General features: G+C 45.0%; 1 pseudogene; it reads left to right on the top strand.

Annotated features, from left to right (window-relative positions):
* The window catches only part of LOC119310355, a 45343-nt pseudogene extending 30729 nt beyond the window's left edge, over positions 1-14614 (top strand).
* The last annotated feature ends 296 nt before the right edge of the window (positions 14615-14910 follow it).

Here is a 14910-nt window from a genome sequence, read left to right on the forward strand (position 1 = left end):
CGCCGGTGACTGCCAACCAGAGGTCTCACGACTTTGAATACCAACCGACCACTAATTTATTACCATTTTTGTCCTTCATATACGCGCTGACGGGTGAGCCCTATGGTAATGTGCGCTGCTGAATGTGGACCGTTTGATTGGTCAATTAATCATGTTATCAACAAATTACGGAGTTGTATGGTGAGCCAGTGACCGTATGATCACCCTAAAATGTACTCCTATTTTATTAACACGGTACAGACTCAAACTACCATTTCTTTCTTTTCATATATGGGCTGACAGGTAGGCCCCACGGTTACGCGCCTCGATGGTGCAACACTAGTTGCGCCGCGTGGAACGTTTGACTGGTCAATTGATTGTGTCATCAACAAAATACGAAGTTGTACGGGTGATCCAGTGACCGTATAATCATGACATGTATTTGTTTAACACGGTACAAACGCAAGGGCTCATATATACGCGCAAGCACTCACCGCTATAAGCGAACACAGGCGAACCCTACCCCTATGAGCACCTTCGAGAGAGTGGGCCAGCATATATGATCTTGAGATTTTAGGAAGTCACCATAGGTGCATCGTAGTCGAGTGGAACATCTCCTCCCACTGAATGTGCATCGCCGGAAAATACTGAAATTAACACAAGATAAATGCAAGCACTAGTACTTAAACCTTGGTGGGCTCGAGAAACCACTGTCCTCCTAACAATCCAACCACATGTTGGTTAGCACGAGAAAATGTATGTTGTGATCGTTATGAGCTTATTCTGAAGTCCAGTGACCATATCGTGCTTTCGCTTAAAATACAATGACCGTAAGTGTCGTCAACAAAATACGGAGCACGCATCAAATGCAAAGTCCGTCAGTGTCATCAACAAAATATGGAGACGTATCATCAGCTAGATACCGTTGTACTATTGTATATGCTTATTTTCTTAGTGGCCGATTGCGTGTGTGGTGTGGTGGGCACATCATTTCTTGTTGTGGTGGGTCAACATGAAGACTCATGGGTCAGTTCCATCCTGCGCCACATATAGCTTCGACCGAGACGTGTTATACGAAGACCCATGTGGAGGACTCGGCGTACAACACGAAGCTACCAGAGTCGTGGAGGACTCTATCCCCACTGGTGATAAGCCAACTATATATGATTTGTAACCCTAGGCCCTTAGTATGTTATACAAACTTGGAGGCTAGTTCGTCGATAGTATACACACACGCACAATGTCTCGTATTCATGTGTACTTTGTACACACCCCTATCACTAATATACAGTAACAGGAGTAGGCTATTTCTTCAACTGCAAGGGTCCTATCCGAACTAGGGTAAAACTTTGCCTCGTATTACCATCCAGCCTAATGGCCAGGGATATCCTTCCGAATGATATGATGAAATCATATCTGCCAACTACTAAGAGAGAGGTGTGTCAGGGGGGCAATGTGTGCGAGAGAGGCCTAAAGATAATGTGCGTGCGGGGGACATGTAGGCACATATATGTGCGTATAGAGGGCTAGTAGAGACCGTGCATGTGTATATATGCATGCGAGAGAAATAGTGTTTTCCAAGTGAGATTAGTGAAAAGAGTGGTACATAGTAGTCAGAAAGAGAGAGAGAGAGAGAAACGGAGAGAGCATGTGCGTGAGACACCTCGACACCCTGAGAGAGACTGTGAGCATGTGTGAAAGAGAAATGCCAATGCATATAAAGTGTGTGCACTTATGCGTTAGATAGAGAGATATATAACGCCTTTGTGAGAACGGGGTGAGGCATAGTGCATCTACGTGTAAAAGGCGGTTCTACGCATTAAATTAAAATATAAATGACATTATTATTTTTGGATGAGATCATGAATTTTGCAAATTGCGTATGGACGAAAATCGGTCTATCAGACACCCATACTCTATTGAATTCTAGCATGTGCATGTGTTTATTTCATATTATCGATCCATAGAGTGAGAGCGGTTTGAAATACAGGCAATGGATACTTTTGCAATTCATATATAAACATTAATTAGTGCACTCCATGTTGTTAGTGTGAAGCACTTTATACATTTGTCACTTGCATGGACACATTCCAAATTGCTAGCTACGAAATAGAATACATGTCGAATTCAACATAAAGGGGATTCCAAAGATTCGAATTCATAGGAAGTGCATTCATCTATTTGAACCCAAGATAATGGCATTTGTAAATCAGATGTAAAAGGGGGCATCAATCTTTGTTGTGAGTTTGAACATGCTATATATATTCATACACATATCTAACTTTTTATTTTTTGCAACCAAGGAGATTATATCTGGAACCATGCATGAACCGAGGTAAGTTGCATATTTTTTAATATATACTCGTGTACAATGTATATTCAAATGTACCCCCTCCATTCCAAAATAATCATAGCTTTAGGATTTTCAAGAGTAAAGATTTGTGAGGTTTGACAAATCCTGAAAGTTCAATTCAAGAGAACCGAAAACGTTAATGCTTCTGCTCCCAAATATTGAACGAAGCGCCAAATAGGCCTCTGGTCACCCGAAACCGCGCGAGACTAATGTTTGGTAGTAGGAAATTACTGTCCTGACTCTGGCCCATGTTGCCTATCGGCCCGATGTCCAAAGGTCTAAACCGGGGTAGGTTTGTAACTTCACCAAGACGCCAGTCTCAGCCGCCTCCGAGAAGCATTCATACGCCGTGGGCGCCTAAACACCCATGCGCTCGGCCGAAATCTATCCCGCCCACATTTGGGACACCTGACATGACTGTCCTACCCCCAACCCGCAATATGTCCGAAATTTTAGATGGGGGCAAAGTTTGTAACTTTCCCCAAATTTCAAACAAGCGCCTCTCAAACCGAAACATTGTTCCCCCTTAGTTCCCCGCCTCCCTCCGTTTCCCCATTCATACTCTGTGGACGCGAAAACACCCTCTCCACCAGCCGCGAAACCCCAGCCTCCTTCGTTCTCCACCGCATAGCGGCCAATCCACTGCTGCCCTCCTCCATCACGCCGAAGTCGGTACCCCGACGTCGTCGTCCAACGCAATCGCAACCGCAACGCCCTTAAGGACTTAGCAGCTGAAGCTAAGGCAGAGCTGCCTCCATGATGCCGACGCCGACGTGCGCCGTACCAGAACCACTCCGACCACGTTGTCCTGTGCCTGACTACTGCGGCTCCACTGTCGCACCCATCCACCGCACCGGAGCTGTTCCCGCTATGCCATCGTTCGCTGCCTCGGATCTGCTTCCCCACCGTAGACAAACGGCCACCGCACAACACACAACAACTTGGCCATGGGTTCGTCCAAGGCTGCACCGTCCTCCACAACTTCTAGTTTCCGGCAAACAACAAGAAGATCGTCAGAAAAACAGAAGGATGACACAACACTGCCAGCAGAAAGAGGTACTCCTCTTCCCTTATTCGTGCAAATCTTATGTCTCCGCTCACACCGTATTCATCCCACGAAAGAAACTAGTTGAGCGCTTCTTACTGCATCTTCTTTGTGATACTAAATGCACAAGGTTTCCACCCTTTTACTATTTCACCTTTGCTAGAGGTCAGTAGCCCGCCTGGATTTCAATTCAGGGTCAGTCGAACCGCAATTAAAAGAAGCAGCACCCGCTTAGGCGCGCAGAGCACCTAGTCCGCCTGTTCCTCGGGGAAGCGGCGCATCGGTGTCTATCATAGGGGTGTGGGGCGCAAGAGCTGCTTGCGCCCGATCTGGAGGTCGGCGGGGCTTGAATGGATGGCCGGGGGGCGGTGCCAAGCACGGCGGTGCGGTAAGGTCGAGGGGAGGGCGCAGGCAGTGGAGGAATACTGGGCCTATGGTCGCTGGCGTTTCGAGGAAGATCGTCAACACTGACTGGCTGGAGGTAGATGAAGGCGATCTGCCCGTTCTTTGTACATCAGACGGTGCAGAAAAAATGGGCTGACCTATTTGCTTTCAATCGACTGTTATTTTCATAGAATCCTATAGTAATTTAGTGTGTCGTGCATGTTGTAGAGCTATCATATGTCTCCCATCATTTATTTCTCACCGACCTGCTATTTGCTACCTTTACACTATACTAATTGTGCACAACTTCACCCATACTCACACTATTGTTTTTTATGCATGGGTATTTCAGACTCTGACGCAGTCTTGATGAATGCAAAAAAGAAAAGACAGAAGTCGCTCCAGTGTAATTCGAAGATAAGCACTAAGCGTTTCAGCGCTCTAATGGGTGCAGTGTCAGCAGTTGGAGACAGTAAACGTAGCTCTGCAGTTGATGATCTCAATTGCCACAGACAACCATCCCAGGTGCTTGCTTTAACTTCGCGCTGTCAAATGTGGTTGCATGTTGCATATGGTGTCTAGCTTGTATTGCTTCCAATTTGGTTAAATTGCATCTGCTTACTTTACACATTATACCTTTCATAATGACATGCCTTCCTATTTTTGATACATACTACATATGTCTATTAACCATGTTCGTACATCAAACTAATGCTCTTTTGTATCCCTTGTCAATCACTTATGATGAGACAGTCACCCGGGTGGGTTACTGTGAGACGCCCTACTCGTTTAAAGAGTGCAGTGTCATCCTCCCCACATGATTCTCAAGAAACAGCAAGGCTAAATGAAGATAGTCAACATAGCTCTCTAGTTGATCACCGCAATTCCCCCACACCACCATCACAGGTGCTTGCTCTTACTTGGTAGTGTGATATGTGGTTGCATGTTGCATATGGTGTCTACCTTGTAATGCTTCTAATTAGGGTAAATTGCATCTGCTTAGTTAACGCATTATACCTGTGAATATGACATGCCTTTCTTGTTTTTGGTACATACTACGTCTTTCTATTAACCATGTTCTTACATCAAACTACTTTTCTTGTGTATCCCTCATCAATGCTCCTAATTTGTTAAATTGCATCTCCTTAGCTTACAGATTATACATGTGAATATGACACGCCTTCCTGTTTTTGGCACATACTACATCTGCCTATCACACCATGTTCTTACATCGAACTACTGTTCTTGTGTATCCTGCATCTATCGCTAATGATGAGACAGTCACGCGCGTGGGTTAATATGAGACGCAACACTCTTATAAACAATGCAATTTCATCCTCTCCACATGCTTTTCAAGAAATAGCAAGCCTAAATGAAGATATTGAACATAGCTCTGTACCTGAAGACCACACTTCCCCTACACCAACATCACAGGTGCTTGCTCTAACTTCGCAGTGTGATATGTGGTTGCATGTTGCATATGGTGTCTAGCTTGTAATGATTCTAATTAGGGTAAATTGCATCTGCTTAGTTTACACACTATACCTGTGAATATGACATGCCTTCCTATTTTTGGTACACACTGCATCTATGTGTTAACCTTGTTCTTACATGAAACTACCTCTCTTCTGTATCCTGCATCAATCACTTACAATGAGTCACCTTTATTCGTTGCATGTTGCATATTATTTCTAGCCTGTTGCCATGTATTGCTTCTAATTTGGTCAAATACATTTGTTCGGGCACCCTTTTAATTTGGCAGAGTGATAGTGGTTTCATCTTTCATATGGTTTCTAGCTTGCATCGATTCTAACAAGTTCAAGCACCTTGTGCTTAGTTTACATTTATACATCATACATGTCAATATGTCACGCCGTCCTGTTTTTCATACATATTCCATCCTCCTAACATGCGGCTGCCTTACATGAAAGTAGTGTTCGTCAGTATCATGCATCAATGAGCTCTGAAGAGCAAATTTTATTCCTTTTTCTTGTGGGTTTGACTTGACAAGGCAAAATCAAGAAAGAGGAAGGAAAAGAGTAAGGAAGGCGATGATGGTGGTCCTCTGCAGCAACGTAAACGGAGCATCTGTACCAATTCTCCTTGTACTGATAGTGCATTACAAGGTCCAAGTCTCCGCTCCCCTACTCCACCATCCAAGGTGCTTGCTCTAACTTAGCAGTGTGATATCTGCTTGCATGTTGCATATGGTTTCTAGCTCGTATTGCTCCTAATTAGTGTAAACTGCATCTGCTTAGCTTACACATGATACATGTGAATATGACACGCTTTCCTGTTTTTGGTACATACTATATCTATCTATCACACCATGTTCTTACATGAAACTACTCTTCTTGTGTATCCTGCATCAGTCACTTATGATGGGACACCTTTAAGTTGGTAGTGTGATATTGGTTTGCATCCTGAATATGATTTCTAGCATGTATTGCTTCTAGTTTGATGAACGCCACCTATGAAGAGACAATTTTAACTTGGCAGAGTGATATTGATTGCACCTTCCATATGGTGTCTTGAAGTGTTTCTAATTTGTTGAAGTGCCTTCTGCTTAGTTACCACATCATAGGTGTGAATATGTCAAGCCGTCCATTTTTTTGTACATATTGCATCCTCGTATCATGACTTTGCCTTTCATCAGAGTAGTGTTTGTCAGTATCATGCATGAATGAGTTCTGAAGAGCGAATGATATTAATTTTTCTTGTTGGTATGACCTCACAATGCAAAATCAATAAACCTGAAGGAAATTGTCAAGGCATTGGATGCTGGTGGTCCTTCCGAGCAACTGAAACGGAGGTTCTCTACAGATTCTACTCCGCCATCCTCCCAACAAGATTTGCAAGACAACGCAAGGCTAGACAGTCAACGTAGTTGTGTATATGATGAGCACATCTCCCCTACTCCACCATCACAGGTGCTTGCTCTAACTTGGCACTATTATATGTGGTTGCATGTTGCGTATGATGTCTAGCTTGTATTGCTTCTAACTTGAATTGCATCTGCTTACTTTACACATAATGCATGTGAATATGACACGTGTTCCTGTTTCTAGAACATACGTGTACATGATGAGCATATCTCCCCTACTCCACCATCACAGGTGCTTGCTCTTACTTGGAACTGTTATATGTGGTTGCGTTTTCCGTATGATGTCTAGTTTGTATTGCTTCTGATTATGTTGAATTGCATCTGTGTAGCTTACAACTTATACCTGCAATGATCACTCACCCATAAGACACAATTAACTTGGGACTGTGATGTAGGTTGCATCTTGCATTGTCTTCTAGCTTGTACTGCTTCTAATTTCTCGAAATGGCACTTACGACGAGACACTTTTTACCTGATAGAGTGATATTGGTTGCATGTTCATATGGTGCCTAGCTTTCATTTCTTCTAATTTTGTTGAAATGCCTTCAGCTTACTGTTTTTTCATACATATTCCATCCTCCTATCATACGTGTGAATATGAAACGTTGTCTTTTTTGTATATATTCCATCCTCCTATCATGCGCTTGCCTTACATCAAAGTAGTGTTCGTCTGTATCATGCATCAACCAGTTATGCAGAGCTAATTTTATTCATCTTCTTGTGGTTTTGACTTCATAAGGAAATATCAGAAAATAGGAAGGAAAAGAGTAAGTTAGGGGATGTTGGTGGTCCTCCGCACCGACGCAAATAGAGACTCTCTAGATTTGCCACTGCTACTGCTAATGAAGTTGAAGTCCACAGTCTACATGATGAGTTCATCTCCCGTACTCCACCATCGCAGGTGCTTGCTCTAAGTTGACAGTGTGATAATTGGTTTCATGTTGCCTATGTTGTCTAGCCTGTATTTCTTCTATTTTGATTAAATTGCACCTACCGAGTTTATACGTTATACATGTGCATATGACATGGCTTTCTGTGTCTAGAATACACTTCATCTATCTATCATACCATGTTCTTACATCAAAGTACTGCTGTTGTGTATCCCGCATTAGTCACTCATGATTGGTCGCTTTTAACATGGAAGTTTGATAGTGGTTGCATCTTGCATTGATTTCTACGTTGTACTGCTTCTAATTTTTCGAATTGCCACTTATGACAAGACACTTTTAACTTGGCAGAGTAATATTGGTTGCATCTTTCATATGGTGCCTAGCTTGCATTACTTCTATTTTCTTGAAAATCCTTCAGCTTAGTTTGCACATCTTAGCTGTGAATATGTCATGCCGTCCTATTTTTCTTACATATTCCATCCTCATACGGTTGTCTTACATCAAAGTATTGCTTGTCTGTATCATGCATCAATGAGTTCTGAAGAGTAATTTTATTCTTTTGTGTTGTGGGTACAACTTGACATGGCAAAGTCAAAAAAGAGCAAGTAAAATAATATAGTAGGGAGTGTTGTTACTCGCCGGGTGAAACGGAAAAGGATCTGCCGTCGAGATTCTGCTGGTACTTATAGTGCAGTAGAAGGTCCAAGTCCACCGGCTAAATCTATAAACACAGTATCACGTGCTCCACCAGCTGCAGCGTCCGCTTCAATTGTACCAGCATCTCAACCAGTTACTCGTTCGTTTGCTCCGGAACTGGCCAGTTCCCAAGCTGCCTTCACACCTAACACTACTTCTGAAGCACTGCTGACACAACAAGACTTGGCAAGATCAGATGAACCTCATGAGCATCAACACCAAGACGATACCTGACCGAGTCAAGTTGCAGTTGCATGCTCCTTTATATGTACTCTCACCATTTGATGTACACTAACACTTACCATATTCGTTGTTGAACTAGCACCACGGTGCAAGCGGAAACAGACATCAGGGATAATGCTTGACATATTAACAAAATCTAAAGGAGGAAGAATGGAGATCCATTTTGAGGCAGGTTTAAAAAGGCCACGCGATGCAACAGAGTCAGCCAAGTTAGTATCAGAGGAAGCCGTTGCCGTTAGGTGTCATGCACATATCCTCCCAACATGGATCCAGTACAGGAATCAGAAAGACAATACCCAGTTTAACACCTTCCTTGACCATTTATTCGTAAGTAATGTTATTCATCGCAATTAGTAATATTGTCTTCCTCTGTCCCATACTTTCTAGCTTCCTCCTAATAAGACTCACATTCTTTTTTCAATAGATGAGGTTCAAGTTGGATCTGAAAGATGATGCAACTAAACAAGCATGCACTCATGTTTTTCAGTCTGCTCTGCGACAATATCGGTACCACCTTAGAAAATCTCACTTTGAAGGCAAGGCTAACAATGAAATCGCCCAAACATCTCCAGTGGAATATATTACAGATGAAGACTGGACAGCCCTCGTTAAACACTGGTCTGATCCAAAGTATCAGGTAGGCTATATGTATTTGATCAGACCACATATTGAACTTGTATTTATGTATGTGCCTTACAAGTGTATCTTGTTCTAGGCTAACTGTTTGAAGAACAAAACCAACCGTTCTAAAGTGAAATTCCAACAGACAACAGGATCTCATAGCTATATTGCACACTGCAAGGCTCTTGTAAATAGCTGCCACTTCCTTCTTTTTTGTGTGCCATATTATCATATCTATATTGACTTGTTCCAAATACAGAGGAAAGCTCGTGTGGACCAAAAAGAACCTGAACCGAATGTAGTGCAAATCTTCAAGGATTGCCACACCAGCAAGATGAAGGGCATGAGCACACCAGTTCAAGACGTTGTTGTAAGTCCTTACTCCTCCTGCCTTGAACTGATTGGTACTGCGATGTGTTCATTTAACTACTTGGTTTGCAGCCAATGTCAGTTACTCTGTTCACTTTTATAGATAGTTGTCTTAACGTATCATTTCACCTTACATGGTTTAAAAGAGATGAAGGATATTCTTTTAGTCTTGATCTGTAATCTAGTTGTTATGTTCACGTGCGCATACAATGATAAAATAGCCTGTTTGTTTTATATCTGTTTCCCCATGAAATTAATGATGTCATACTATGTTCATCCTACTTTAAACCAAGTCTGTTTATCCTTAAATGTCAACGAATGTGAGGAAATAGACAATACAGTAGGCATGCTACATGGACATATGTTCCGAAAGTGATTTTATTATGTAGCTGGCACTACAATACATGCTAATGTATTACAGTAGTTCACCAAAATAAGTTATGTGTAAACGTTTAACCTATTTTGTTTGTTTTTATCTCATTAGTAAATTATCTGGTACACTAATCTACAAGTTCAAACTTTCAGGAAGCTATGGAACAAATGATTGAACAGCCACAACCACCTGAAGGTGACGAGGCTACTACAGGCACAATGTCACCTCATGCTGTAGTGTGTTAGTATCTCTCCACTAACAGTGCAAAAAGCACCTTCCTACGTAATTCTAGGTTGGTTGTCAAGGTAACCTCGTCCAAATCGCCTTCTGAACAAAATCTTCCTGCTAGACAGAGTGATATATATGTGCTCCAGACACAAGTCCAATCCCTGATGGACGTTGTTTCGGAAACAAGAATAGTGGTTGAGAAATGTCATCAAGATATGAATGGTTTTGAAACCAGACTATCAGACATTCGCTTCGTTGTTCAAGAGCAATGGCAGAAAAAAGGTGGAGATCGTGCTGCTCGATCAGATTCTACAGCCTGAAACATTAGCACTCAGGTCAAATGATCTGTGCTTCTATACATCTGATGGTGCTTTTATCTGGAAGGATTGTAAACTTTATGCCAACAGGCCTTTTGTTGTATGGTTGAAATTTATTTTGTTGTGATACAACATTTATGATGCTGCCATAGGCTGCAGTAATTACGACGCTATTTTTGTATAGTGTAGGTTTATCTTAGTAATGTATTCAGCCGAAAGCTTCGTAGGAGCCCAACATGCCAACATTCGTCGGGCCCATTGCAATTGGGCTAAAAACGATTACGGGCCGAAATTGGCATGTAGCCCACTAAAAATATCTGGGCCTAAATCAGCATAAGCTTTCATATTTTTCTGGTAAGCCTGTGCCCATAGTGGGCATTTAACAGGCCTAAACATAATTTGGGCCCTCGGTAAAATTAGGCCTTTTACAGGTATAAATATCTCGAGCCCATAAAAAAGATGGGCCTTTAATAGACCGAAAGTGAGATTGGGCCCTGATTGTGCCAAATAACCCACTGGACTTAGCAGGCCGAAATGGTGGCCCATTTACGATGCGGATCTTTGACAGGCCGAAATTCGGACGGGCCGTAAATGCACCGACCTAATACACGGGCCTTTAACAGGCCGGAACTTCGGTCGGGCTAGATTATCGCCATTTTTATATGGGCCATTAATGGGCCCGATATGAAGTTGGGCCACATATGGCCCATGGTTTACGTCCGGCGTTAACAGGCCGGAAATGACAACAGGCCGAAAGTGGCCCAAATCTATAGTGGGCCTCTAACAGGCCGAATGTCAGACATGGCCGAATATGACCCAAATCCTTTACGGTCGTTTATGGGCCGAAAGTTTTGATGGCCTGTAAATGGGCCCAAATGAAGCCGGACCTTTAAAAGGCCGGAAATACACCGGGCCGTAATTTGGCCAAATTACTTAGCGGATAGTTAACGGGCCAGAAGTGACCATGGGTCGCATTGATGACAAGTTTAGGACAGGCCGTTGACAGGCCGATTTGACAGAGAATGTTGGGCCTTTAGCTAGGCCGGCCTATTATGGTCTGCAGAATCTTGTGGGCCTTTAGCTGGGCCATCCCATTATGGTCCGCAAAATCTTGTGGCCTTTAGCTGGGACGGCTCATTATGGTCTGCAAATTCGTGTGGGCCTTTAGCTGGGCCGGCCCATTATGGTCCGCTAAATTTTGTGGGTCTTTAGCTGGGCCAGCCCATTATGGCCCGCTAAATCTTATGGGCCTTCGGTTGGGCCGGCCCATTTAAACTTTGTGGGCCACTTTTGGGCCGGTCCACGTGTCAACATATCATAGGTTATCTCGACCGTTGGATGAGTGACACCTGTGCGAACGCGGATCTGACGCGTGGATCCATCAGCCAATGAGAATTTTACACGTGGAAAATCGACATTGGTCGTGGCTGTTAACGGGTTATCGGATCCAAAATCCGACCCGATAGCTTAACGGCGTTCCGTTACGGTGGATGCCACGTGTCGGTCACCCTTGACGAAAGCACTTCAGTGACACGCGATTTATCGTCATGGAAGTGGACACTTCCGTGATGATAATTTTGGTAATGTCATGGAACACTTCTACGACAGCACAGGTATGACTATCTTGTTTCTGTCATAAATTTGTCATGGATGTACATGCATGACAGAAAACGCGACCTACTGTGACAAACACGTATCATCACGGAAGTGTATTTCTTTTGTAGTGCGTGTTGTAGCCAAAGCTCAAGGGTTGCCCTCGGCGGCATCTCAGCAGAGAAGGACGAGGGGAAGCGGATCCAAGTGCTCGGGGGCATCGCCGCCCACAGCACAAGCTCGCGCGAAGAGTCTGTGGCGTGGACTCCAGGGGTGGCGACGTGCGCCACTGCGGTACGGCGACCATGGCCACGGCGCGCGCGCTGACTTTCGTCACCTCTTCCTCCTGAGCCCTCGGCTTGGGCGTACAGGGGTAACGGGTACCCAGGAGGATGCCGCTCGCACCAAGGCCTCATCACCACCTGCATCGCTGCCGCGCCATGGCGGTGGACCGGCCTCTTCTTCGGCGGGAGCAGCCCCGGCCCATCTACGGGAGTCTTTCCTTTCTCCGCAGCAGAAAACCTTCGAATGGGCGCCATTTGTGGCGGTAATGGAGCAAAGGGGGAGAAGCGAGCGTAATGGGAAGTGATGGGCGACGAGGGCTCTGCCCCCCTCCGCATTTATAGCAGGAGAAGGCCAACCAGCGCCCCCCACGATGACAAGTAATGATGGTTTTTCCTTGCATATCGCAGGGACTTGTCAAGTCAGAGAGTTGTCGAGGCAGCATGCGGAAGCGGAGACGCCCACGTCCAATCAGCCACCACGCGTCGACCAAAGTTGCAGGCTATTGGGGCCCGCGGTGCTCCACACTTGCCGTTTGGCTTCGCCCCGAAGCCAAGCCCGAGCGCGCCTTGGGCCCGGGGGCTATTGTCGGCGTTCTGGGAACGGTGGTCTGCAGACTTGCGTGCCTGCAACCCATGGTGTGGCTCTGCGAGCGGGCCCGTACGGCTGATCTTTGCCAACAATCTTTCAAGACCCTCGCGAGGGGCCAAACCTCGCGAGGCGAACGACACAAGACGTCCTCGGGAGCGGCCTCACCAGACTGGCTCGCGAGGGGCTGAGAGATCAAGGCAAGGCAAATCTCACAAGGTTCCAGTGATGTGAGCCATGATGAACGAGACCAGGCGGGCGCCAGCGCGCACAGTGTCCTTGTTTCCTCTTTGGTGCTAAGGAGGCAAGTTCAGGCCAGGAGTATCGAGGCATCAGGTAAAGGTTTCCATATCGGTGCAACGAGACCAAGACCAGCAGGACGGCGGGACGGGGGTCATCATGGAGCCGAAGATGGTGTCACCTCCAGAGCCTTTGCTACGCGAAGACTACTTTTGTCAGGATAAGCTGTACTAGTTGTCCCCTTTCAAATTGGCCGTTGTGGGATCCATTCCCACTCAATATTTGGGACCAGGGCTTCTATAAATAGGACTAGCCACCATAGTAGGAGGCATCTCATCTTGAGTAATCCTCACCCACACAAATCCACCAAGCACAAGAACACCTTGCCTCAGGAGGCTGTTCTTCCCCTTGTACTGTTCATCCCTAGCCCAAGAGGCAATCCACCACTACAACACTGGAGTAGGGTATTACACCATAACACTGGCCCGAACCAGTATAAATCTTGTGTCCCTTGTGTTGCGAGTTCATCGAGCTAGCCTTGGAGACCGTAGCGAGGTTAAGGGTGTGGTTCGGTAGGGGGAGATCTTCGCGCGAACCCCAGAGTTTGAACCTTAAGGGTTTTGCTGAAACCCGAGATCCGACAACCACATATCCAAAAAGATGAACGAGTTGAATCTCATAAGGTTCAAGCACATCCCAAAATGCCCTGGCTGTGACTGGCATGACCTGCCAGATGAGAAGGTAGCATTCAGTTTTAGCCATCTTATTCACATTCTTTGCTGCTCTCTACATTCTTGGTAAGCAACCATGTGCTGTACTAGTAGCTAATTTTCATCATGTGAATAGTACAGGTGAAGCTATCCACAGGGAAAATGGTGGATCTGATCCCTAGGTACTTTCTCAACACATCCAAGAGGAACAATCAGTGGAAAGGCCTGTATGGGAGGCTGGACTAGGAGGGCAACTTCCCCACATCAGTGACAGATCCCCAGCCAATGGGGAGGGTCGGCATGTGCTTCCACCCTGATAAGGACAGGATCATCACTGTTCGTGAATGTGTGCGATCCCAGGTAAGCAAGTACTCTTGCAGATATCCCTATCAACACTCTCGAAATTGCTACTGCATAGTGGGTAGTATACAGTAATGCATCACTTGTGCCTCGGCAACTACACTTGGCTAAAATGAAGCATAGTAGACAGTAGATTTTGTTCCCACCAATGGTACTAGAGTAGATTGAGCTATTTTATCAGAATCAGATCATACTTCTATGCTCGTGCAAGAGCAATTGCCTCATTTGCCATCTGGCTTAATCTCCATGGCAGGTACAGGCAGATCAGAATCCAATGCACATTGCCATGAATCGGATCTGCTGCTATCTTTCTGAAGATCTTTGATCTGATCCCATGGCATGACATGAATGCAGGGCTTCCCTGATGGCTACCATTTCACTGGCAACATCCGGAGCAAGCACAGGCAGATCGGGATTGCTTTGAGTGGGGCTTGCCCATTAATTAGATCACCTGAGTAAGCCAAGAAAGACGAAAGCGATGGATGTATGTGACAAAGAGAACTTATGGACATGAAAGCCAGCCTGTTCTTGCCAATACATTATCCTCATTCTGTTCCGGATTGTAATTACTAATGAAAAGCGGTCATACTTCCTTCGCCTAAAAGAGAACTTAATTTAGCGGCTCTTGCTAAAAGGTGTGAATGCAAATAAAAAACATCCACTGGATAAGCCTCACGGCCGGGAGGTCTTCTTAATAGAAGGGACATTTTGCACGGTACCACCTCCCCTTGCATGCGCGCTAGGGAAGAAGCTTC

The sequence above is a fragment of the Triticum dicoccoides genome, chromosome 5B, assembly GCF_002162155.2.
Source record: "Triticum dicoccoides isolate Atlit2015 ecotype Zavitan chromosome 5B, WEW_v2.0, whole genome shotgun sequence".
NCBI classification, from domain to species: domain Eukaryota; kingdom Viridiplantae; phylum Streptophyta; class Magnoliopsida; order Poales; family Poaceae; genus Triticum; species Triticum dicoccoides.